This window comes from Bos mutus, chromosome 24, assembly GCF_027580195.1.
Source record: "Bos mutus isolate GX-2022 chromosome 24, NWIPB_WYAK_1.1, whole genome shotgun sequence".
Classification (NCBI taxonomy): Eukaryota; Metazoa; Chordata; class Mammalia; order Artiodactyla; family Bovidae; genus Bos; species Bos mutus.
This window is the reverse complement of record NC_091640.1, coordinates 43,408,196-43,435,513: the sequence shown is the minus strand read 5'-3', so window position 1 is coordinate 43,435,513 and position 27,318 is coordinate 43,408,196. Positions and strand designations below refer to the sequence as shown.

The 27,318-nt window shown below is 49.5% G+C and overlaps 1 protein-coding gene across 14 annotated transcripts in view; it reads right to left on the bottom strand.

The window, feature by feature from the left end:
- The window catches only part of LDLRAD4 (low density lipoprotein receptor class A domain containing 4), a 170,084-nt gene extending 155,723 nt beyond the window's left edge, over positions 1–14,361 (bottom strand). For 2 of the 14 annotated variants that reach the window (XM_070361772.1, XM_070361773.1), the window contains exon 1: positions 13,865–14,359. The gene's annotated coding sequence lies outside the window, so the exon portion shown is untranslated. Of the gene's footprint in view, positions 1–357; positions 891–5,212; positions 5,433–13,336; positions 13,687–13,864 lie in introns of those variants that run through there. The other 12 variants (XM_070361775.1, XM_070361762.1, XM_070361760.1 and 9 more) reach the window with 12 other exon arrangements.
- Between the last annotated feature and the right edge of the window lie 12,957 nt (positions 14,362–27,318).

Sequence of the window (27,318 nt, the reverse complement as noted above, 5' to 3'; positions counted from 1 at the left end):
CCTGCATTGGCAAGCAGGTTCTTTACTACTCGTGCCACCTGGGAAGCCCCAAGGTTAAGTGGAAATGTTCTCATTTCCAAGTGTGACTAACAGGATGTCAGAGGTGCAGAGTACCAGCGCCTCCAAACAAACTAGCCTAACGCCACACTGGGAGAGGACGGCCCCCAGCACGGTGGCCCTCCAGCCCAGCTCCAGAGACGCCAACAGAAACAGGGATTCCATCTAGATGGGCCACGTTTCTTCACAGAACCGCGCCCACTCCTGTACCTACACCAGCGGGTCAACAGCAGCCAGTCACACAGAGGGGCTGCAGTGTCTGTGTTCTGCACTATGGACAGACTGAAGGAAAAACCTTACGTGGCCATGGATTTCTGCAAGTGGTTCAGAGGAGGGCGTCGGAGAACCCACATGTGTTCCAGTACAAGGCTGCAGAAACACATGGATGTGGAAATTGAAGGTCCCTGGGCCAGCTTTCTGAACAGTCTGCTCTCAGTGGGCAAGGATGTAGCCTCAGACGACATGCAAGGTGGGCTCACAGGCAACCCCAGATGACCTCAGGTGACCTCAGGCTGAGAGGCAGAGGCTGCAGAGAGCATGCAGGATTGTTCATGCTTTTAGATCAAAGCCAAATGGCGATTTGAGGGGAAAAGATGGAACCGTGATCCTGCGTGTGACTGTTTCCACATCTGAGAAAGTCTGTGTACATGGGCGCTCCGGACACCGCTCTCCATGTAGAGTGAACCTCACCATAGCAACTCGTTCCTGCTTCCACGATGCTTAAAAAAGACAGACATCATGTTGTTTTCCACAGTTTTTCAGAAACTGACTTTTTGTTCCATGGCCTGAAGAAATCAAGTTCACTGGTGATTTTCTTGTTATAAAAGTGATCACTGTAGCAAACAAGGAAAGGGTAAAAAGACAAGATTTCAAAATCATCCTTGGGCGATGCGTCCATTCTTAAGGTCCTGGCCCATCCCCTGCAGGTGTTCTTCAGGGAAGTGCAGTGCCTGCCTCGTTCCAACAGACTCCTGATGGAGGCACAGTGGAACTCGGCCCTGAGACAGCCCGCCACCGCTAGAGGGGGCAGGACCACAGATGTGTCCCCCGGACGTGGGGAGACTCCCACCTTACCGGCAAGCACCCCTAGTGTCTTTGACACATCACACGGGCTGAAATCCATCACTGGAAATGAATCGCTGTATAACTTGCCATTAACTGGAATTTGTCTTATCCAGGTTTTTAACTTGTTCCACCTAAATAATTTTCATATCCTCGTGAATTTGAAATCTAAGGTTTGCTGTGTGTGCTAAGTCACTTCAGATGTGTCTCTTTGTGATCCCATGGACTATAACCCACCACACTCCTCTGTCCATGGGATTCTCCAGGCAAGTATACTGGAGTGGGTTGCCATGCCCTCCTCCAGGGGATCTTCCCAACTCAGAGATCAAACCAGGGTCTCTTGTGTCTCCTGCGTTGACAGGTGGGTTCTTTACTGCTAGTGCCGCCTGGGAGACCACACAACTCAAGAAGATGAATCTAACACCAGAATAAAAGCACAGTCAGGTGTCTGGAGGATGAGTCAAGCTCCCAGGGACCTGTTCAGGGTTTAGGCTTCTTTGACAAGATGAGAAAATGACTCACAGATTGTAACTTTCTCTACTTTGAACTTTTCCTGATCCCAAGGACAGAAGAAAACAGCTGAGAAGAACCGAGGTTATGACAGACACTTGGTCGAAAGGGAAAAATCTCTGCCTATGATGATTCAAGAACACTAACAAATCTGATGATCTTCCACAGTTTGATTCATTTGTTTGAAACAGAGAATTTTTCATTCACCAGCAGTTTATTTGGCAAGTGGGTTAAACTGGGAGAGGGGGAGGGAGGGTGAGAGCAGGTCATTTTGGGGAAAACAGTCAAATGAAAGTTAATGTAGATGAGGAAACACCTGGGGGTGGGGGGGCGGTGTAGAGTTGAGCTGTGCCGGGGCCCGCTCGGCCCCCAGCATGGGCTGTGCTTCAGCCTTTCTGATAGGTAGTAGAGGCCTGGCCTGACCCCTGGTGACTATGGTGGACCCCCAGTGCCCACCCCTCCCCCACCCCAGGACTGGCTGTCCTGCTGTGTCCTGGCTCTGGCCTGTGCTCCCTGGGTCCTATGCTCGCTGTCCTGGGCCGTGGAGGAAATCTGGACAGGCAGGACACCCAAACGAGGCCTGAGTGAAGTGAGTGATGGACGCACAGCCCTGGGGAGAGGGGTCTCAGTAGCAACCACAAAGCCCTGGGGGTGGAGCTGGACAGTGGGGAGCCCCAGGGGACAGCAGTCATGCCCCCAGGCCGGGCACAGCAGCCCAATCACCAGGCCCGGTTCACTCAGCCACTGGGCTGAAACCAGACTATGTGGAAGGGAGGTGAGTAGCTGGTCAGAGAGCCCTGCATGAGCCCAGGGGAGGGACACATACTGAGCTACTGGTGACAGAGACAAGTGACCAGATTTAGGGCAGATTTTGAAGGCAGAACAAGCCCCTGCGTGGGGAGGGGGAGTCCAGGAGGGCTCCTGGTTGTGCGTCTGAATCACTGTGGGGAGAGAGGGGATAAGGACACGGCTCTAGTCACAGGCTTGGGAAGGACCACTGGTCAGTCAGGCCTGAGTGCCGAGCCAGGGGCAAAGGCCTCCACGTAAATACAGAGCCCATTTCAATCCACGCAACGGAATTCTATGCTTTCCAGGCATGGGTGGGAGGCTCAGTAGTCAGAAACTTTCCCCACTGACTGAAGGTCAGACCCCTCAGACATGGCCAGATCCCCAGGCCATGTCACCAAGCACCCAACCACATCTCATCATGAAGAGGTTGTCAATAAAACCTCACCAGAATCAGTGACAAAGAACCACAGGAAGGAAGCTCAGCTAAGGGGCGCTCAGTAACCCCACCAGCTCGCCAGGCTCTGCTCACTGACCACCTGCCCCTCCTCGCCACAGTCCCCACTCCACCAACAGCAGAGAACATCCCAGCAACACAGAAGACAAGAATTCTGCTCAGCAAGGAGGGGCCATTTCCCCACACTGTCCTTCAGGGTCGGGCCACCCCCAAATGCCACTGACCCTCCAAGACAGTTACTGATCCACAGCCCAAGAGGGCAGAAAGCACTTCCTTTGCACCAAAAGCTCCAAGGGACACCTGGCCCACACTGGCGGTTTAGTGGATGTCCAGGCAGGGACCCTTTGGCCTCTGCCCCCATCACCAGCTCAGGACGCACCTGGACTCGGGGAGAAACAGCACCTCTGGGGCCTGCAAAGGAGAGAGCAGGAAGCCGCAGAGCAAGCCTGACTCTGCTTGCAGTCCAAGAAGGTGAAGGGACAGACACATGGTGGCCACAGAAGAGGAGAACCCGAGGAGGAAAGCTGCCGAGGTCGAGGCGCAGGGGTGGCCAGGCACCGCAAGGGCTGGGGCAGCCTGATGTCATGGCTCAAACACTCCTCTGTTAAAAGGGGAGGCAGACCAGCAGTAACCCACACCCACAGCTGAACAGACAGACACCAAGACAGCATCCAAGCCACAAGGGGAAAACCAGCTGGTCTGAAGGACACAGGACAAACAGGGGGACATCGGCTCCATCGTGACCACCAGGTGACACTCCAGGTGTGCCAGGACCTGCTGTGATTTAAGTGCCACAAAGGGCCGCCAGCACAGCATCCTCTAACAAGGGAGGTGAGAGCACTGTCCCACGTACCTCACCGCACCCACGTCTCTTTCTGACAACCACGGGGAAATGACTATTCAAGCCCTCAAGTTGCCTTGTACTTCTAAATTTGACTAGCATTTGCCCTAACGTCCCAAAATTATGCCTGTCCAGCCAGCAAGCTGCAAAGCCTGGGTTCCTTCAGAAAACCACCCACCGTGAGGCCTGGATGACTGCAGGGCACCTCTCTCCATCAGGTTTTGTACGTTAAAATAAACTGTGATCTGAATCCCATATTCAGCTAACAGCCGCATTAGAAATTAATTACATTTCCACATACATCTCATTAATTGTTCCTTAAAGCCAAGGATCATGAGATTAAACACTGTCTTTGAAGAGCCTGGAAAAGTTCAAGTGTTTTGCAAACAGAAGCCACTATTGTCACCATGTGAAAGTGACAAGCCTAACTCCCTGGTATGAGCTCTTTAGAGGACGAACGTTTAAGCATTTTGTGAAATGTGAACAAGTTCCAAGTCGTACGGCCCTGAGCTGGGGACAGAGCCTCCAGGGCAAAGAACCAGCTGTGAAAACAGGTGGAAGGCAGGTGTCCCCACAGCCCCGTTTTACTATCACTGCTGGCTGATTCGGTTTTCAGCAAAGATGGGCAGAAGCTCCATAAGAGACTCAGTCTGCAGACCTCCAACCAGCACCACGAAGTTAGAACCACCGAACTCTCCACCTCCAACAAGGACCATGCCTCCCGCCTCCGAGTCCCACCTCCACTCATACTTGTCCCCTGAGCCCCCCTCCTCCCTCTACCATGCAGGTCACAGTCAGGGATCAACTCCCACTTCCTCCCAGCACCTGTGTCCCCTCCCCAGCAACGCCATCCACCACCAGCCACGTGCACAGACGGGATCTGACCCTTGAAGCGCGACCACCAGGCACACTCTGCGCTAGCAGGACCCGACCCAGGCTTGCTCTGCTAGTGTTTCCCTGTGCCCTTCCCCGCCAGGCGCGGTAGAGCCGGAAACGCAGGAGCCATGCAGTCACTGTGGACCCGCCCTCCTGCCACAGCTGCCCGGACACGTGGTCCCACGGCAAACAGTGGCCCCCGACTGTTCACACAGATCCCGCTGTGAGCAAGAGTGGGCAGCACACACACTGCACAAACGAAGTGACCTATAATCCACACACATGACCATGCGAGCGGAGCCCGTGCTCACAGCGCACGAAGGTCACGCTCAGGTCTGCGCCGTCCGGACTCAGCGCACAGGGTTCCGGGGGCCCAGGACAGAGACCCCTCTCCCTGCCATTCGCCCTGCAAACCACTGTCCGGCCACCTCTCAGCCCAAAGCCAGCCTCTCCCTGAAGTCTCCCCCCGGTTGTCCGTAGCAGACCAAGCGCTCGGACGTCACGGGGCCCACGGAGCAGAGGAGGAGGGAGGCCGCGTGCGGTGGCCAGCGCTCATAGCTGCAAGCCAGCAGCCTCGCCCCCGCGCCCCCGGTACACGCTTCTCCCAGACTAACGGCTCAGACCTGGAGCGTGGTCACAGCGGCCGCTTCTGGTGCCCACACTCAGGCTTCTGGGTCTCCAGTCCCGGGGCAGGAGCCGGGTCCTCACCGCACATGTGTGCGCACGCCCCAAATACTCGGTTCACTGGAAGCAGCCGCACTTCATCGAGGCTCATCGAGGCTGGACTCTCCCAGCTGGTCTGCGTGAGCTTTATATTTATACCTCGTCTGATCCTCTTCGAACCTAAGAAGCAGGCAGATGGCTGTTTTAGGGAAGGGCGCGGCCGTCAGCAGAGAAAAGCAACCTCCTCACCGCAAAACTTCCCTCCATACTATGCGGTGATGCGTCCACCCGAGCGGCTCCGGCCCACACTGGAGCCCTGGGGCCTCCGCGGAAGCCGGTGCCTCAGGCACATAAGTGAGTCCCGATTCCTAAACTCCAGAAAGTGAGCCAAGTCAAAACAGGAAAAGGGTGAACTTTCAAGCTGCGCGCTCAGCACAAGGGAATCCATCAAATAACAAAAGCTCCAAGCCACAGAGGGGCCAACTTTGTTTCTACAAAGGCTATCATTTCTCTGGACTAAATTTACTACCTAACTTACACAGTGAAGACTGTGTGTATACACTATTTTTACATTACTCTTCAGATGAAAATAAATAAATAAATTCCAGGACCTCTGGTTTGGAAGTAAAAGACCGGCGCTCATATTTAAATACCAGTAGGATGGAAGCTAAGTTCCGAAGGCGTCAGTGTTTATCTTAAGAGCCCAAGTCACAGAAATACAATCGTCCAACCAAGCCACCCAACTATAACCTTAGCCACCTTGAAATCATGCTGAATTCTATCCAGAAAGCCCTCCTTTCTGACTGAGGAGCGGCCAGCCCCGCACACAGGGACCAGCAGCCTGGTCCGCGAACCACTGATACTAACTCCTCAAGACCCCATATGGCTGCTCCCCCAGCCACCCCCGCCCCCCACGGTCAGAGAGCTGGGTGGCCACCAGCTAGCCCTCTCAGTTCCTGGGGTCCTCTGGCTCACTACATCTCCAAGGCCCCGTCTGCCCCCTTCCCCAGGCCTTGTCCAGGGTGCGTTTGCACCTGGAAAGTGGGGTGTGGCTGCCTGCGTGGCCAGCAGGGTGGGGGTGGGGGGTGCCAAGCAGGCAAGACAACAGCCAAGGGGGCTCCCACAGGCTGCGCCCAGAGTGCCGCGGTCACCCACTCGAGCATCAGCGCCGAAGGGGCCCATGGCCTTTGCTTTCTGCTCACTGGGTTCACCTGCCAGCGCTCCCAAGCATCCACACCTGCCCCACACCACTGCACGAAGGTGCCTGTGACCAAAACAAGCTCGTTGGGGCCCAATTACCCCAAGACGCAGGTGTCATGTCTTGCTCCCTCCAGCTGGTCCCCACGTTTCAACCAGTCAGGCTGCCTTTTGAGGAAAACAAAACAGACTTCAGTTAACTGCTATGTACTGAGATGGTTTCCCTTGTCTGGGGCTTCCAGAGCAGCCGGCACAAACACCCTCTGGAGTCTGCACTCAGGATGGGCTCCAGCCTTGACTGGAAGCAGAAATCTGCAGAAGTGTAGCAAAAGGGGCCACGGCAAAGCCCCCAACCCCACAGAGGACCACCAGGCCAGAGATCTAGCATCAGCCATCAAGTGCAACAGTAAGAAGATGAGAGTTTCATGTTGGCATCCTTGGGGGAGAGGCCAAGGAAGAGTCTGATCTAAGAAAGCGAGGGCTGAGAGTGAATAGGATGACTGAGGGGGGTGTCACTCAGGTCCTCAGGCACCTGCTAATGGAACTGCCCTGGCCTCCTCGCTCCACCCCGGAGTCCACACTGCCCTCCCTGCCCCAGTTAGGGTGAGAGGAGCAGGGAAAGATTAGACACAGTCTTTGGCCATAAAATCCCTAATTTTCTCTTTAAAATGTATTATTAGACTGTTTACTGCCCTTAACCTGTCTGCCTAAGTTTAATTCAAATTTAAAATAGTACAAAAGTCTTATCCCCCTCGTGGGGAGCACCCACTAACATCACTGCATCTGCCCACAGCAAAGCCCTGGTGACAGCAAACTCTCTTCACCTGTGGGTCACCGGATGCTACACTGAAGGAGGGATGGAGAATTTAAACATACAATTTCATTGCCAAACTTGCAAAGATTTTTTTTTATAATATTCAGCACTGGCAAGACTGCAGTCACCCATGTCTGTGTGTAGTGCACCATCCTTTCTGGGGGCCCCTCTGAAAGTTCTCACACCCACCAACTCCTCCTTGAGGAATCTGTCCAGAGGATGTAACCGGAATGTAAACGGAATGTCTGGTGCAGAATTATTTATAATAGGGAAAACTGCCAGCAGACTCAGTGTCCCAGAACAGGCTTAAGAAAATAACAATATAACCACAGGGTGGAATTTAATACTCATCAGCAGTGGTATTTTTGGAGAATATTTAAATTACATGAAAATATATTCAAGATGGAATGTTAAAGTTTATAAAAAGTATGTAAGTTCGAAGCATGATTTTATAATCAATAAATAAGCCTGGAAAGAATCTACAAAACTGTTAATAGAGGTCATCTCTAAAGTGGAATTATAGGTAATTTTAGTCATTTTTATTTTCTTCTTGTTTTTTTAAATCAGGGGGGAAAAAAAAAGGATTTCAGAGACTAGGTCTGTGATGCTGATTTCAGTCGGGCCTGAAAGAATCTCTGGAATAAAAAGTCAGGTTCAAACAGAGTGTGGAGTCTGGTCTAGGGCCCTTGAGCCCCCACCACCTGACAGGAGGAATAGACAGGAACTCCTCCAGATAGGCGTGGCCTCCACCACAAATGGATGCCCATCCACCCCCATTGCAGGGACCTCACTAGACTGAGGCCCAACAGTGCCCACAGCCTGCTGTGGGCACCACAGTACCTTCGTGGGGAACAATACCACCCAGCCACTAGGGGGTATGAAAGGTCTAGAAAGGTCTAGTCCTGCCTGCAGCCTCGGAAGTCTACCAAGGGCTGGGGGTCATCCTGCAGGCTCCGGACATCCGCACCTCCTGGGGCCTCACTTCAGGCCCCATAAGCTCAAACACTTTGGTCTATCCAGGATGGACACAAGAACTGCATGCAGACACATGTGGTTGATTAACCCAACCCCGCACAAGGCACGACAGAGAATCTGAGAGCTGTGATTATCTTTTCGCTTCACCCCACGTTTGGGGACTAGCTGAGTTCTGCTGCACAGGTAGGGCCTGGGCCACCTCAGCCCAGCCCAAAGGCTTTGGGGGCCAGGAAAATAGGACCGGCCCCCAACAAACCCAGCCAGATAACATCAGCGAGGCAGTCCCATGGAGCCCCGCCCAATCCCAACTCTCAAAGCTGAGGCTGTGACCACAGGCAGGACAGGCACAGGAGCTGGGGTTACAAATGAGGGGTGGGGAGGGACTTCCCCATTGGTCCAGTAGCTAGGACTCCACACTCCAATGCAATCGATCAGGGAACCAGATCCCACCTGCCGCAACTAAGACCTGGTGCAGCCAAATAAATAAATATTTTTTAAAAAAAGAAAGAAGAGTGAGGCCGGGAGGAGAGGCGTGAGTTGGATCCATGGAGGAAGGCAGGCAGGAAGGAGGAGCGCTGGGCCCTGCGCTGGGCCACAGAGAGATTTGGTCCTGCTCCATTCCGACTGCTGAGAGCGGTCCCCAAAGAAGGCACAGCATTTCTTCATGCCAGCATCTCAGGCTTCTTGCTGTCTGTGTGCCTGTGGGGGAGTTGACGGGTGGCAGTGCCCACATCCTAGGGCTGCTAAGGGATGAAATCAGCTAACAAGAGCTCTCAGAACACTAAGGATGGCCTGGCACCAAGGCGCTGCTACCTCCCCCACCACTTTGACCCCTGGCCACAGGAGCCCTTCCAAGCACAGCCTGGCCTCCCACCTTCAGAACAGGGGATTTCACTCTGGAAATTCCCTCTCAACTCTGTGCGGAGGCTGCTGGCCCCAAGGCCACTGACTGGCCACCAGGGGTCCAGCCACTGCTGGGGAACCAAGGAAGCAGCACTGGGAGCCTGCACTCTGCAATCCCAGGGGCAGGGCCACACCCCACCATATGGATGGAAGGATATGGGTGGGGAGATTAGACAGAGCAGCCTTCCTTTGAAGAGAAAGTCTGGGTCCACTTAGGGACCGTGTGGCTCACACACACCCAGTTCTCGGCCAGGCCAGGCCTTGGATCCTGTCTGCACAGAGGTCCTGCAAGTCCTCTGGCAGAGCCCCCACTTAGGAGCTAACTTTGTAATATGAGCAGTGTCCCCACCAACAACTAGAGCAAGTCCATTAAGTTCATTACACCTGTCACGCTGCCAGCTGACTCTCCACATGCCAGGGATGAAAGTACACTGTGCCCAAGGAGTGCCACCAGCCCCCTCCCCGGGGCAGCTGGCACCCTTATCTCAGGCAACCGATTCTCAACGTCTGCAGCTTCAGAAACAACGCAGCCGTAAACTTGGCTTCGAGACACCTGAGGACCTGAGGGGCTAAGAACACAGTTCAGTGCCATCAAAAGCTGGACCCCGGGAGGAAGATGAGGAACCATGTCCCCTGATGCGAAGGAGAGTCGTGCGGGCCGGAGGCGCCCGCGAGGCAAAGCGTCACCGTGTCAGAAAAAATACAGAGCTGCTCCCTGGATCCTGTCGCCCTGCAGCCCTGCCGAAAATAAAATCAAGAGACACACCCTTCTTGCTTCCAAAGCGAGTCGAAGAATTCCAGGCAGCGGGCGGAGGCTGTTCACGCACCCCCACGCACCCCACGCACTGCACAGCCTGCAGGCTGCCGGGTGCCCGGCCCCACCCACCGCTCGCAGACAGCGGTAATTTCTTTTTCCCTGTCATGTAACGTTAGCAATCTGTCTGGAGCTTGGCAAGCACCAACTTGCACTGTCATATAAACTGTCTGACAAACTTTAAGTTTCATAAACGCTTCGCTTTTCCAGGAGACAATAAAGCATCATTTTAAAAAAAAAGTTGTCATCTCCTTTTCTGTTCCTTTTCTCTCTTCCTCTTCCAAAATAAAGGCTGGGTTTTGCGGGTAGGAAGAAGAATGAGAAAACAGAAAGCCAACCACAAAAGAACTCCCGCAAACAGAAAGGATCCCTCACCAGGATCCTTAACCTTGAAAGTCTCCACACTTTTCCAATGCCAAGTGAATGAGTAGATAAATGAATAGGGGAGGGGCGGCACCACGGCTGTGGGTCTTGACGGGTGCAGAACAAAATCTGCAAAACAAAAGTACGGTCATTAAAAATGAATAAAGGGTGTGGACAGCAGCCCCCACCCGCTTCTGCTCTTGGGGATCTGAGCCAGACACTCCGCGTCCTCATTAAGTGGTATCTGGCAGGCTGCCGGGTTTTAGTGGGTTCTGGGAATGCCAATATATTAACCAGAGGACTCTTTGCAAACCCTTTAGAGTTTTTATTCTAGAAAAGTCAACCACTTGGCACAAAACAGCCTTATTTTTGTCCGGGAAAGCTCTCTGCTGCCAATCAAGGGAGAAATTATAGCTGTGTTCTTCGTAATTTCCAAGACTTATCTGGAAAACAAGCTTGGGGGAAAGAAAAGTCCTTACAAAAACAGCTTAAAAGGCCAAAGTACCATTTTTAGTGGAAATTCAAAGGAAAGCAATCCATACTCAAATCACATGGATAGGACACAACACAAGCATTATTTTCACATCCTCCTATGGTAGCGAGAAAAACAGTATTACTTTGAATTACAAACCCAATTATTTCTACAGCAATTAATACAGGTGCTCACTTGTGTCCCCTACTTGCCTAAAAATGAAACTAATAATGTCACCAAAATTTCCCTAAGATGTGACAAGTCTCGTGGCCTAAAGTTTCAGACGGAGGCAGAAGCTATACATTGCTATTAAAAACTGAAGCTTCACCTTCCTTCACACCCAGGGTACAAGGTCACGGTATAACTCCAGACTAACACATACCATGAAGGCAGAAAGTCACTCTGACATCAGAAGACTGGCTTTCCGGAGAATGTCCTGAGACCCCTAAAAGTAGGGAGTGGAAGCAAGAAGAGAGGGCCACTGGGGGGCACTCCACACCATTCTGCACTGCTCACCATAATCCATATGAAGTACATCAAATGTTTCTAAAAATTTTGCAGGTTAACATGGAAAGATCATTTCATTTCTTTCTTCTGTATTAACTCTCACCTCAAAGAACAGATACCTCACAGAAACATCATAAGCCCAGACTCAGAAGAAAGATGAAAATAAACTTGCAAGGGCCACCAGGAAGACTCAACCAGTCATGGGTGCCACTGACAATGCCCACGCCCTGAGTACCTCCTGCCCAGACCATGAGGGTGACTGCACAGGGATCCAGACAAGCTCAGGGGTCTCTGCTGGACCACAGGCCAGGAACCACAGTGCCCAAGATGCTAACTCACTGTCATTTCCCTAGGCTCCCCTGTCTGGCTGGGAGGTACCCCTCCAGCAGCCCCAAGGAACAGTCGATCTCATCCCACGAGCCACTGGTCACTCTGCCAGGCCACTAAGTCAACCATGACTGCAGCCCAGGACTGTAAACACCTCTGCAGGCGGGTGGATACTGCTCTCAGTGCCAGGCAAGAAAACTATTCTTAGAGCACTGTCAGCAGTCCGGGGGAGTTGGGGAGGGTAACAAAATTTGTCTGTGTATGTATATACTCTGGCAAGTGGGGGCGGAGACTCTGACTTTCAAATGATAGGCCACCAAATTGGCACAAAATCCTTTAGTAAGCAGGTGCCCCAGGCCAGGTTCCTCTGCAAGACTGTGGTCATGCAAACAGCCCCAGAGAGGACAGCCCTAAAAGCCCTAAAAGCCTGCTGGGGACAGTTTTCTCCATCGTAAATACAAGCCTCCACCAACTAGAAGACTCCACCAACAGCCAAGACTCTTTCCGGGTAACAGCAAAATATGAAGATATTGGGGGCAGTGGTGGGGGGTGGCTTTTAAAACAAGGGAAGAAGGCAGCTCCATGTCTGCAGCAGCAAATCCCTCACTGGCATTTACAGTCTCAGCCCTATTTCCTAACAATGTGTTCAATGTCAATAGCAAAGGGAAGCTCTTAAAAGAATTAAGCTCTAAAAGATCATGAGGAATATACCCCGTGTTTCAAAAAGCACTTCTTTGCAAGGACCATTAAAGGGCACCCATCCAAGGGTTGACAGGAAACCAAATATTATAATTCAGTACATGTACATGGATAAGATCCACTCCTGAGTTCATGGAATGACTCAAATTTGACATTACGACCCTTCACTGAACATAAAGAACATGTTCCAAGATTACTGTGCAGACTCCAAGGGCATCATGTGCAGAGGACACAGCACACACAGTATAAGCCCTGGAAAGACTAAACCCTCCTATGAAGATGCAGACCTGACTGGACACCCTGGCAGTTTCTCTGTGCAGGGTTCTGGTGACCCGGGCCACTCCAGGGGACCCGGACTGGAGATCACCCTTAGGGTCAGCCCAACAGGCAAAAGGGCCATTTTCAAAGGAATCTTCCTTTTAAAGGAAGAGATGCACCAATCTTGAGGGCAGCCACCTCCACTGCAAGAAGCCTACTAACACCAGCTCCAGGACCAACTCTGTGCAGCTCACTTCCCTCATCCCACAACGCCCACACACAGTAGGGCATCCAAAAATACTCATCACAGTCATAACCCACATTTAGAACGCAGCACCGAACTACAAGCCAGGGGTCCAGAGATGTGAAGCTACCAAAGTAATAAGAGAAAAAGAGAAGAAAATAGATGGGACACAGAGAAAGAGAAATAAGCAAATCAAAAATATCCAACTTCAGCTAATTAAAAGAATCTACGGGGAAAACAAAACTTAAGCTACTGAATCCACCGCATTCACGGACACTCCTGCGCCTGGTTGAGTTTCCTGTGCAAAAACCCGCCTGGGTTCACTCGGCAAGGGGCCCCGAACCCCTACCTTCTCCAGGTGCCCCCCACCTGTCGCGGTCCTCGTTGTCTTCCTAAACCCCTCGCCCCCCGCCTCATCGGAAGCCTCTTCCTTTTCCAATTAGGAAAAAAGTTTAAAACCAAGCTGATGCTCTGGGGGTCAGCACGGCGAGCGGCCCAGCACCCAGCTTACCCGGCGCGCCCAGCCCCCGGGCAGCGGGCGAGGTCCCGGGAAGCGTCCCGCGCGCTGTGCCCCGCAGACCGCACGACAAAGCGGGACGGCCGGGCTGGGTGCTCGTCGCTTCCTGTTTATTCCGCCGCGAGGGTCACAGAAATCCTGCCCACGCCCGCTTCCTGCGGGCTCGGGGCACAGCCTAAGGGCCAGCGGCGCCCGGACCAGCGGGAGCCCCTGCAGCCCGCGCCCAGCGCAGCGCGCTCAACACCCGGAAGCGCAGGGTCCAGGGTCCTCCCGCCCCGCAAACTCGGGCAGGTCCCGCACAACCTGCCCGCGGACCCCGCCTCCCCCACCCCGCCGCGGCGGCGCACAACCGCTCGGGGCACCAGGAAGCCGACGGCTCGGTGGGGGCCGCCGTGCCCAGCGCGACCCTGGAGAGGGCGCCGACGGCGGGGATCGAGGACATCCCGTTCCAGAGTCCCGTCCTCCCGCCCGCGCCTCCGCCCCGAACTTCGCCGGACGCCGCAGCACCGGGTCAGCCTTTACCTGCGGCCGCGGCTCTGGACTGAGGCGGCGGGCGCCCGGGGTCGGCGGGGTAGGGCGGGATGCTTTAAGGGCCCGGATCGGCCCGGGCTCCCCGCGCTCCCCGCCCCCTTCCACGCTCCCGGGACGCGCAGTCGGCCTGGCGGCGGCGGCTCCTCCCCGGCCCGCAGGGGATCCCCGGCCTCGCTGGCGGGTCCGCAGCGCCGGGCGGGGAAGCGGGAGACAGTACCGTCTCCGCCTCCGCGCCGTCTGTCTCCCGCCGGCCCGCTCGCCGCGGCCTCGTCTGCCTCGCGGTCCGCCGGCCTCTCCACCCTCCCCATCCCCCTCCTAGCGGGACCGGCGGCGGCCGGGCGGGGCGGGAGAGGGGTGGGCCGTCCGGACCCCGAGCGGGCAGCGCCGACCTCCGCGGACTGCAGCCACAGAGCAGGGAGAGCCCGCGGCCAGGCCGCGGGACCCCCGGCTGCGCACAAGGCTCGGCTCGGCCAGGCGGGGCGCGCGCCCACCGCCGGCCGGACTGGGAACTCCATCCCGGAACGGGAGACGGCGGCGGGAGCCGCGCACGCCCCTGGTAACCTGTCTTCCCACACAGGCCCAGGCGCACAGTAGGGCTGCAGGACCCTTAGTAGGGCTGATAAATCCTCCTATTCGCCCGGTCAACCCCTTCGCAGACAGGAAGGTCAGATGGATTCTTCCCACGGCATCCCTTTCTCCTTGGAGGGCCTACATTTCTCCTCCTCTGAAGCCCTTTGGAACTTGAACTCCACCTGAGTGTGGACAGCATAGGTGTTGTTTTCAGAAGTATGAGCTTTCACACCCACTAACCTGACCCGTGTTTGACCGAGATTTGGTTATTGCCACAGCACTTAGGCATTTTAACCCAGCTTTATTACAGCCACGAAAATTAGCCACTCACCTAGAGTCAGACATTCTGGACGGTGAAGTCAAGTGGGCCTTAGGAAACAGTATTAGGAACTAAACTAGTGGAGGTGATGGAATTCCAGCTGAGCTGTTTCAAATCCTAAAAGATGATGCTGTGAAAGAGCCGCAATCAATATACTGGCAAATTTAGAAAACTCAACAGTGGCCACAGGACTGGAAAAGGTCAGTTTTCATTCCAGTCCCAAAGATGGGTAATGCCAAAGAATGTTCAAACTACCGCACAATTGCATTCATTTCACATGCTAGCAAAGTAATGCTCAAAATTGTCCAAGTTAGGCTTCAACAGTACATGAAGTAAGAACTTTCAGATGTTCAAGCTAGATTTAGAAAAGGCAGAGAAACCAGAGATCAAATTGCCAACATCCGCTGGATCATAGTAAAAGCAAGGGAATTCCAGAAAAACATCTACTTCTGCTTCATTGACCTACACGAAAGCCTTTGACTGTGTGGATCACAACAAACTGTGGACAGTTCTTAAAGGGATAGGAATACCAAACCACCTTACCTGCCTCCTCAGAAACCTGTGTGCAGGTCAAGAAGCAACAGTTAGAACTGGACATGGAACAACAGACTGGTTCCAAATTGGGAAAGGAGTACGTCAAGGCTGTATATTGTCACTCTGCTTATTTAACTTCTATGCAGAGTACATCATGCGAAATGCCGGGCTGGATGAAACACAAGCTGGAATCAAGATTGCCAGGAGAATTACCAATAACTTCAGATGCGCAGATGATATCACCCTTATGGCAGAAAGCAAAGAGGAACTAAAGAGCCTCTTGATGAAGGTTAAAGAGGAGAGTGAAAAAGCTGGCTTAAAACTCAACATTCAGAAAACTAAGATCATGGCATCTGGTTCCATCACTTAATGGCAGATAGATGGGGAAACAATGGAAACTATGGCAGAATTTATTTTCTTGGGTTACAAAATCACTGTGTATGGTGACTGCAACCATAAAATTAAAAGATGCGTGCTCCTTGGAAGAAAAGCTGTGACAAACCTAGACAGCATATTAAAAAGCAGAGACATCACTTTACCAACAAAGGTCCATGTAGTCAAAGCTATGGTTTTTCCGGTAGTCATGTACAGATGTGAGAGTTGGACCTTAAAGAAGGCTGAGCCCTGAAGAATTGAGGCTTTCGAACTGTACTACAGAAAACGCTTGAGAATCCCTTGGACAGCAAGGAGATCAAACTAGTCGATCCTTAAAGAAATCAACCCTGAATATTCATTGGAAGGACTGATGCTGAAGCTGAAGCTCCAGTCTTTTGGCCACCTGATACAAAGGACTGACTCATTGGAAAAGACCTGATGCTGGGAAAGACTGAGGGCAGAAGGAGAAGGGGACCAACAGAGGATGAGATGGTTGGATGGCATCACTGACTCAAGGGACATGAGTCTGAGCAAACTCCGTGGAGACAGTGAAGGATAAAGAATCCTGGCATGCTGCAGTCCATGGTGTCACAAAAAGTTAGACATGACTTAGTGACTGAACAACAACTGCCAAAGTTAACCCCCTGTGGACATAGCAAAATATGCCAACCTGGGGTAGCCAATTAGAACAGCTCATTTTCAATGTCTCCACCCCTTGCCAAAAGTTGACCAGCTCTACTTTCATAATATCAGAGAAAGGAATCTTTTGAAATCTACAATAATTGACCAGTAACTTTATAGTTAGTGAAATGTTAGCTTAATTCAACTTGCTTTAAAAAGTCCTCAGCAGTCCTCAACCAAGATGGTAACTTCCGGGTAGAAGCTGATCGGTGTTCATAGGTGATACCATTTAATATTAACTGTCAGTTATTGGAAGCCATGTGCCAAGCTCTGTACTAGGAACTTCACATAGATTATCTAATTTAATCTTCAGGGTAACTGTGGCAGCTTGAACATCCCCATTTTACAGATAAGAAAGTTGAAGCTATAAATGATTAACGTCTCCAGACCACAAAGTTGTTCAAAGTTGTTACGAGTTGTGTCCAACACTTTGCGACCCCATGGACTGCAGCATACCAGCCTCCCTGTCCCTCACCATCCCCTGGAGTTCACCCAAGTTCATGTCCATTGAATCAGTGATGCCATCCAACCATCACATCCTCTGCCAGTAGAGGATGAGACTGCAAAAAGGTGAGTGAAAATCCTGGTAGGCACAGTTCAGGAGCTGAACCACACTGCCACCTGCTGGCGGGCTGACATCCCTCAGCCCAGCTCCCAGCAAGTCCCGATGGAGGACCTCTACACCTGTGGGACAGTTTAGACTCTGGTTGCCGGGGGAAACCTCTTTAAATGCCATTGAGCTGAGAAGTGCTTAATAGAGGTAATCTGAATTTGACAAGCATTTATTTGCTAGCTTGTTATTTAATGTTCCATGCTAACAACAGCTGTGGGGTTGGAGAAACTGGTCTTGCCCTTCTGAGGTCAACAGAAGAATGGCATTTTCCTTCTAAACCTGACACTGCCCATGGCAGTGAGGAAAATGTTTTTTCCAAGAACAGGAAACAGTTTGTTCTCCTATTGTGCAATATTTCACTTGTGGATCATTTCCATGTATATGATTTCACCCTCTTGAGACCTGAATTTTAAATCTTGCCCTCAGCTTTACCTTTTATGAGAATCTTAGCTCATCTTGCTTTCCCTTTTCTTGCTGTCTTCCCTCAGTTATCACTAGAAACTGCAGATCTCTATTTCTGTTTCTAAAGAGTAGCTAGGGGAGGAGCTCTGTCCTTGTACTTGTTCTGCATTTTAGCTGCTTCCTCCCACAGCCCTGCACACACATACAAGGGCAGCAAGGGCACAGCAAGGGCAGAACTAGAGGCATCAGACATATGTTTGTTTTCTGTAAACCTAGCATGAGCAGACCATCCATCAGCTCACCTGGCAGTCAGTGACCCCTCACCTTCATTTGGAGGGCCCAGGCAGAGGCCAAGAGAGCAGGACTTCATTCTGTTCCAAACAGTGGAGCGTGTAAGTCTACCTGACACTCACAAAGGGCTCCGGAGAGATCGAAGGAAAGAATGGAGTCTCATGACGGACGAGTAAATAATATAGAGGTAAAACATCACTAAACTGGGTAGAAATCAACTGAAAATGATTTCGAGGAATTGCATGTAGGAAACAGTCTTTCTCAGTATAAATCCACTGCAGTTTACCTGGTGTCCATTAAATCTCAACCATACTTAGTCCACAGAAGAAGGTCAGTCATCTGAGGAGACAAAGACAGAAGTATAAACATGAACAAATGATTAAAAAAAAAAAAAAAACGATTCTGAGGGCCCGAACGAACCACAAGCTGAATGTGAAACAATTCAGTTATTTAGCTGTCATTTATAATATTTGAATGAAACTTAAGCCATCCAAAAAGATCCACCCCAAATGGAAAAGGAGCAAGAGAAGTGTGATGGAGGGCAGCTCTGCTGGGAACTAAGCACCCCCATTCGGACAGGTTACACGGACAGGACAAGGATGAACTCAGTGCCAGGAGGGAGGCCTCTGCCCCGTGTGTCTTGGCAGTGTCATAGGCACGCTTCATTGTGCCATCTGCACCATCAAACTGTCTGTGTCTGGTCTGTAAAATGGAGACAATTCCCACCTCATGTGATCTGTGGTGGGTTGGCCACACAATACCACCTCCATACTAACAGCTCCTCTGGGATCTGGCTGCCCCTCACTGTTCCAGGACCTGCAAACTTCACTCCTTGCTCTAGGGGTACAGATTCAAAATCACCAAAGACAGGAAGGAAAATATTCTGCAGGCAACCTCTGTTTCTAGCCTTGTGCAATACTTTCTTGGGCCAAATGAAAAACATCTGCTCTCTCACCTTGAAGGGAAGCGGGGAGAAGAAAAAGAAAAATGTGGCAAGAAAAAGATGTAAATGGTCACCTCAAAGACTGTCCATCCAGACACACTTAGGTGTATGGTTTCTGTACATCAGTTATCAAAAGGATGCAACTCCTGCCAATGGTAAAGTTCAGTCTCGTCTGTCTGTTGAGACCAGAGCTCTTCACATCTCTGCCTCCTTTGGTGCCCAAGTGGCCCCCACCAACTTCCCCACGCCCAGCAGAGCCCCTCAGGACAGGATGACTCCCCCCAGTTTGGGGCCTGCTCTCTGCTGCAGTGACCAGCAGCTGGGTTAAAAGTGGCCACTGCAGCCCCACCCTCACCCACTGCTTTCCAACACATGGTCAGTCAGCTGTGTACAAACGGTTAGTAAGTTGTGTTCAAAACAGAACCTGGCCCAAAATATCCTCAGTAAATGTCAGCTTCCTTCACCCTTTCTCATCCTTGCCCGCAGGGACAGGTTCTCTGGTGACTTTGTACTGGGTCAGCTTAGCCATAGTGGGTGGGGTCTGGGCTCCCTAGAATTCCCTTCCTCGGGTTCCAGGTGTTGAAATAACTTTCTGGCCCCAAGATAGAGCTGCTCGTGGGGTTCCCATCAGCACACCGAAACATAGATGACTCTCATGTCCTGTCAGCACTCGTTTGACCAGAAACGCAGGGCATCCAGCCAGCAGTCCTCAGACCATAGCCAGCTCTGGGCCTTCTCGCTCTATAAGCAGGCTACCTGGGCCCAGGCCCTCGCATGCTTCCTCTCTGTCTCATCTTCATCTCTGTCTCATCTTCGTTCTCTACTCTTTATCCTGAGAAAGCTTCTTGCCTTCTGCCCTACTTTGCAGTTTGAAAGGTCCGCTTCATGAGACATGTTTATCACCTGAATTGTTTTCTTTAGTCTTTCTCAGACGCAAGTTAGAAATGCCAGAGAGAGAGTTGTGGGTGACGTGGAAGGAGGCGTGCTTAACGCCTCTGCTTAAGTGGCGGGACTTCCCGAGGATGTGGGGTCCAGGTACAGAGCAGCTTCATACCCCTGACCTGCTCTCCCCTCATCCTGTCCCCTTGTCTTGGGTCGGGGGTGCATGCACAGCCCCATGGAGAAGGATGCCAGCATCTTCTGCCGGTCACCTGGGTCGTTTAGGCTGAAGGGACAAAAGATAAACAGGGTTTGTTTGCTCTGTGGGCCCAGGGGGCCTGTGAGTACCAGTCTGCCCCCCACCCACCCCTTCACATCCAGTCATACTGCCTGGACCCACATCAGTGCCATTCAGTACGCTGCTCACTACTGCCTGTAGTAAATCTCAACTCCATATCCCTTTCTAAGGTTCTGCTTTTGTGATCCAACCCTGATAACAGAGCCATGGGCCAGGGTATCTCTGCCCCCCAGCCAGAGATCAACTGTTTTTGGAGAACAATACCCTCCCAATCTAGCTTCTTTGTTAGGAAAGCTGTTCCCCCAAAACAATCAAACTGCTTGAAAAGGTCCTTTACAAAAGAAGATACGAAATAGCCAGCAAACACATGAAAAGGTACTCCCTCATTATTGTTGTTGTCTCTCAGTAGTGTCTGACTCTGTGACTCCATGGACTGTAGCACACCAAGATTCCCTGTTCTTCACTAGCTTCCAGAGCTCAGATTCATGTCCATTGAGTCAGTGATGCCATCCAACCATCTCATCCTCTGTCACCACCTTCTCCAGCCTTCAATATTTTCCAGCATCAGGGTCTTTTCCAATGAGTCACCTCTTCCCATCAGGTGCCCAAAGTATTGGAGCTTCAGCTTTAGCATCAGTCCTTCCAATGAATAGTCACAATTGATTTCCTTTAGGTTTGATTGGTTTGATCTCCTTGCTGTCCAAGGGACTTTCAACCATCTTCTCCAGCACCACAATTCAAAAGCATCAATTATTTGGTGCTCAGCCTTCTTTATGGTCCAACTCTCACATCTGTACATGACTACTGGAAAAACCATAGCTTTGACCGTACAGACCTTTGGTGGCAAAGTGATGTCTCTGCTCCTTAGGGAAATGTATATTAAAGCCATAATGAAAGGTTTTAAATGACTGCAAAGTTTAATCCAAGGAGAGAAATTAATGGGAAACAAGTTTAACTAAGCTAAGCCCTCCTTCTGACCTCTCAGGCATCAGTAAACTGCTTTGAAAGATTCTTGCGCTAACTTCCCTGTGTTCTGGTCATCACTGAGTGTGAGCAGCTGCCCTTATGAGGCCTCAGTCCTGTGAGCACCCAGGACAGAGTGACTGGTAGGCTAAGGCTGACATTTCAGTGGCTGATGACATATTATTTATAGGATATCCAAGTTATCAGTGGGAAACCAAAGTAGAAGTTGGGAATTCTGGTGAAAGTCTCTGATGTACAAGAGGAAGAAATAGGTCAATTATGTTAAAATAATTCTGTGTGGGCTGCCAGCTACTGACCACAGAGACACCCCTACCAGAAGTTACATGGTAATACTAATTTCATCCTTAAAAGCAAACCTCAGTCTCACATATATGTAGTGTGTCAAACCACACAACCAGCATGTTTGGGGGCCCAAAGCAGGTCCTCCTGCCATGCCATGGCTAAACATCAGCTGCTCACAGTGGCCGCCCATGCTGGCTTCTCTAACACAGGGGCATCACTTTCTCCTCACACACACACGTAGCATCATGTTACTAGATGAAAAAGCAGTTAAAACCAATAAAATAACTGAATTGCTGCTGAAGCCACCTATGTACACTTAGTCTTGATCATCTCCCAAGCCTGGCCTGCAGGAACATTCTTCTAAAGACAGAGCAGAGCATAAGGCAGGCAGGGCCTCTCTTGCAAGACGACTGATGTGTAAACAGAGAATTGTCTCTGCACATGAGAACATTCCTCCTGGGTTTTTATATCTATGCTGCATATAAACATATTCTGAGACCATATACCTACTTATACCGCTCTGTGTGTTTCTAAACTTTATATAAATGCTATTATATGGTACATTTGACCTTTTCACTCATTACACAGTCAAAATTTATTCAAGTTGACATGTAGTTTTAGTTCATTTAACTGGTAATAGTGTTGCACTATGTGACTAGATCTCCTTCTCTTCTTGAGGACATGTAGAGTTCCCATCTTCCCCACTCTTGCTCCATTGCAACATGACCATCCTTGTTACATCTCTGTACAGAGGTGTAAGACTTTTTCTCAGTGTTTAGATGCTCAGTACACACACTTAGAATGGGACTGCTGGATCTTAAGGTTTGTTCATCTTCAATTTTAGGTTGCTTCTTTTCTAAGCAGAAACTTGATGGAATTGGATTTTTAGTGGCTGTCTGTGTGCCCTGCTACTGGCAACCTCATCTGCTCTTTAGACAATCTTTCATCATGCCTGCTTGCTGAAGACCTTCCCCTCCCACCCCACTCACCAAAGGGGCGACACTTACTCCCACAGGGCTTATGTGTGAGTTGAAGGATGTGGACACAACTGGACGTCCAGTCCACAGAAGGGGCATGTCTGTTGGCCCCCCATCTGTGTCCAAGCCTATTTCTTTCTCTGCCACTGAGAACATGTGGAAAAATCCCCTCACGCTGAGCGGGGGGCTTCAAGTCCTGCTGCTGGCAGATAAGAATGCTGGTTGATGGATTATAAGGAAGTGGAGAAAAGAAAGAAAGAAAGTGAAGTCGTTCAGTCATGTCCGACTCTTTGCGACCCCATGGACTATAGCCCACTAGGCTCCTCTGTCCATGGGATTTTCCAGGCAAGAATACTGGAGTGGGTTTCCATTTCCTTCTCCAGGGGATCTTCCTGACCCAGGGATCGAACCCAGGTCTCCTGTGTTGCAGGCAGACGCTTTACCAACTGAGCCACCAGGGAAGCCCATCTGCATGCTGAAGGGGTCATCATTTCTCATTTTGCAGAGGGAAAAACTGGCCCAGAGCGAAAAAATTTCAACAGAAACAGTGCAGCTAAGACCATCCTGGAACCCAAGTATCCTGACAGGGAAAATCAAGGCATTGTCAGAGGTGGAAGGGATTTGGAGATTAATCCACCTCCCTCACTTTTTACAGATGACAGAGGAAGTGTGAAAGTGTTAATCAGTCGTGTACGACTCTTTGTGACCCCATGGACTGTAGTCCACCAGGCTCCTCTGTCCATGGGATTCTCTAGGCAAGAATACTAAAGTGGGTTGCCATTCCCTCCTCCAGGGAATCTTCCTGACCCAGGGATTGAACCCAGGTCTGCTGCATTGCAGGCAAATTCTTTACCATCTGAGCCACCAGGGAAGCCCATAGATGACAGACTGGAGCTCAAATAGAGAAAGATCATTGATCTAACGTTTTTTAATTTTACAGAAAAGATGAGTGTAATTGACTGACTGGCCAGCTCCCCACACAGGGTCTGCACTCACTCAAGTGTGGTCATGGTGACAATGGTATACCAGAAGGCTGCAGGGATGCTAGTAAAGTTGGTCTTGTTTGTGCCCTTCTTGGCATAAAACCTAACAGTGGCAAAGATGATGATGGCCATGGTAAGGGAAAAGAGGATAAAGCGCAACTCAGAGGCATAGTTCTTGAGTGTGTAGTCCAGAATCCACAAGCCCTGTGAGTGCCTGGAGAACTTGAAGATGTGCAATACCCGAATACCTGCAGGGGGACAAGGGTGCCCGAGACATCCTCGTTCTTGGGCATGAAGAGAGGGAAGGAGGAAATAGGAAACAGAGTGAGGATCAGAGGAGAGAGGAGAACAAATGCAACTGCAACTTTTGCCATTTTTTTTATTCAGAGACAAACGTTGCCAAGTAAGCAGGAAAAAGGTCTCTTCAGCACTATTAGTAAAGCTTTGCTGTCAAAGTTTTAAAACATACAAAAGGACATTAAAAACCAAGCAATTACAATGCACTGCCTACCAAATTCTACACAATGTAGCTCTATTTTGCAAAAAGAAGATTGTTGCTTCAGTTATGAGTTTTTCCCCCCAAACAAATATCAATACTATAATACTTTTTACATAAAAAGTAATACCTTTTCCCTTTGTATCCATATAAATTGCTTGACTCCATTAGTAGATAGATTTTTGGTTAAAAAAACACCCTAAAAGTAAAGTACCTTAATGTGTTCTATACAAAGGAACTCAATGATGTGAGGGAATAGTGGAATGAGGCTTTTTTCCCTATAGAAACCAACATTACTGTATAACAAAGGACCTAAAACACTGTTTTGTGCACATTAGCATGGGCCAGGACTCTGGGGAGCGCTCAGCCAGGATGACCCAGTTGTATGGAGGTTTCCTGCTCGCCGGCTGGCCCCACACGCTCTGCAGCCTCTCCCAACACAGCTCTTAACCTCCAGAGCATCTCACAGTATGATGTTTTCAGGATACTGTATTTGCATCTCTTACATGGTATTAACATACATACATACATGTATATTTATACATACATATAGCTATACAAAATGGTGTTTTCTTTTTTAGACTCCCAAATAAGATTAAAAATAGACTCACAAAGTTTGATTTCTGGGTCAAAGTACTTTAATTTTTAGCCATTATTTTACATCCCCACAACGTTTAAGCAGTTGCACTCCTACCAGCAAAGTAAGGACATTTCTCATTTCCCTTTTGTCAATTTGATGAGCTTTAATTTAAAAAAGTATCCTTCTATTGCTACAATTTGCATTTCTCACACCAATTTCCAGCAATTCACACTCACCAGTGATGTAGGGATGCATTTTAATTTTCAATCTCATGGGTTAAAAAAACAGTATTTCATTCTTGCTTTCATTTGCATTTTCTCAACCAATTTTCAGATATCTACTTTGTTGTTGTTCAGTCACTCAGTTGTGTCCAGCTCTTTGCAACCCCATGGACTACAGCGCATCAAGCTTCCCTGTCCACCATCTCCAGGAGCTTGCTCAAATTCATGTCCATTGAGTCAGTGATGGCATCCAACCATCTAGTTCTCTGTCATCACCTTCTCTTCCTGCCTTCAATCTTTCCCAGCATCTTTTCCAATGAGTCGGCTCTTCCCATCAGGTGGCCATAGTATTGGAGCTTCAGCTTCAGAGTCAGTCCTTCCAATGAATATTCAGGATTGATTTCATTTAGAATTGACTGCCTTGATCTTGCAGCCCCAGGGACTCTCAAAAGTCTTCTCCAACACCACAGTTCAAAAGCATCAATTCTTCAACATTCAGCCATCTTTATGGTCCAACTCTCACATCTGTACATGACTACTGGAAAAACCATAGCTTTGACTAGACGGACCTTTGTCAGCAAAGTAATGTCTCTGATTTTTAATATGCTAAGTTTGTCATAGCTTTTCTTCCAAGGAGCAAGCGTCTTTTAATTTCATGGCTGCAGATCTGCAGTGATTCTGGAGCCTAAGAAAATAAAGTCTGTCACTGTTTCCACTGTTTTTCCTCACTTATTTGCCATGAAGTGATGGGACCAGATGCTATGATCTTTGTTTTTTTAATGTTGAATTTTAAGCCAGCTTTTTCACTCTCCTCTTTAACCTTCATCAAGAGGCTCTTTAGTTCCTCTTTGCTTTCTGCTGTAAGGGTGGTATCATCTCCATATCTGAGGTTATTGATAATTCTCCTGGAAACCTTGATTCCAGTTTGTGAGTCATCCAGCCTGGCGTTTTACATGATGTACTCTGCATATAAGCTAAACAAGCAGAGTGACAATGTACTCCTTTCCCAATTGGGAACCAGTCCATTGTTCCATGTCTGGTTCTAACTGTTGCTTCTTGACCTGCACACAGGTTTCTGAGGAGGCAGGTAAGGTGGTAGGGTATTTTTGTCTCTTTAAGAATTTTCCACAGTTTGTTGCGATGCACACAGTCAAAGGCTTTAGCATAGTCAATGAAACAGAAGTAGATGGTTTTCTGGAATTCTCTTGCTTCTCTTTTCTGGAATTCTCTTGCTGGAATTCTCTTTGCTGGAATTCTCTCTATGATCCAACGGATGTTGGCAATTTGATCTCTGGTTCCTCTGCCTTTTCTAAATCCAGCTTGAACATCTGGAAGTTCTCAGTTCATGTACTATTGAAGCCTAGCTTGGAGAATTTTGAGCATTACTTTGCTAGTGTGTGAAATGAATGCAATTGTGCGGTAGTTTGAACATTCTTTGGCCTTGCCCATCTTTGGGACTGGAATGAAAACTGACCTTTTCCAGTCCTGTGGCCACTGCTGAGTTTCCCATATTTGCTGGCATATTGAGTGCAAAACTTTCACAGCATCTTCTAGGATATGAAATAGCTCACCTGGAATTCCATCATCTCCACTAACTTTGTTCGTAATGATGCTTCCTAAGGCCCACTTGACTTGGACTCCAGGATGTCTGGCTCTAGGTGAGTGGTCACATCATTGTGGTTATCTGGGTCATGAAGATCTTTTTTGTATAGTTATTTGTATACTTGCCACCTTTTCTTAATATCTTCTGCTTCTGTTATGTCCATACTGTTTCTGTCCTTTATTGTGCCCATCTTTGCATGAAATATTCCCTTGGTATCTCTAATTTTCTTAGAGATCTCTAGTCTCCCATTCTATTGTTTTCCTCTATTTCTTTGCATTGTTCACTTAGGAAGGTTTCTTATTTCTCCTTGCTATTTTTTGGAACTCTGCATTCAACAGGTATCTTTCCTTTCCTCCTTCGCCTTTTGCGTCTCTTTTCTATGCTATTTTACAGCCTCCTCAGACAGCCATTTTGCTTGTCTACTAGCCATCTAAAATTATCATTCTGTGAAATGTTGAAGTTTATGTTCTCTTATCCACATTCCTATTGGATTATCTTCCCCTTCCAATTTATAGGATTTCCAGCATTTGGGGCGCTAGAAATATCAAGCATTGTAGACATATTATCTTTGAATGATATCATCACTTTTGTCTTCTACGAAAACCCCTGGTTGCTAACAGCCTCAATCTATTTGCTTTATTCTGATACCTATGTGTATATATAAATATTTTAAATTATATTTAATAAACCTATGCAATACAGAAACATACATTTATGTTCTATATTTTGTGTAAAATATAAAAATAGGCTGTCTTCATGTCCAGATAGAAACAGGCAACCTTCTTAGTGGCTTTAACATCAATATTAAATAACAAAGGGGAAAGCAAATTCATAGTGGAAACAAGTGACCGACTGCCCAGAAGGCAATGGGCTCGCTGACCCTTCTCCTCCAAGGCAAGCAGGTGTGATGCAGCCCTACAGGCAAGGCTGATGGGAAACCTTCTAACCTCAGCCCCGATGGGATCCCACCCACAAGGGATCCTCCCCAAAAAGCCTCTCCAGGGGCTGCCCTGCTTTCTCCTCCTGGACACAGACTGTAACACACCTCACAGAAAAGTCAAGGAGGAGCATCTGCTGGGAGGATCTCAAATGCTGCCACCCATGAGCTTCTCCAGAAGGGAAGTCCATCTAGAACTTTACTAAGATATCATTTCAGAACCTTCTGAGAAAGACGGTCAACAGGCAGCATTTGGCTACCCAATACCTACATTAATAAGTGATACATTCCCTTAAGTTAACTAGCATTGGCAGAAAAAGTGATGTTTAGATCTCTATCTTATTAAAACAATTTCTTTTTAAAAAATTATTTACTTATTTTTGGCTGTGCTAGGTCTTTGTTGCTGCACTCAAGTGGGCTTTGTCCAGTTGCAGTGAGCATGGGCTTCTCTTTGTGGTGACTTCTGTTACAGAGCAC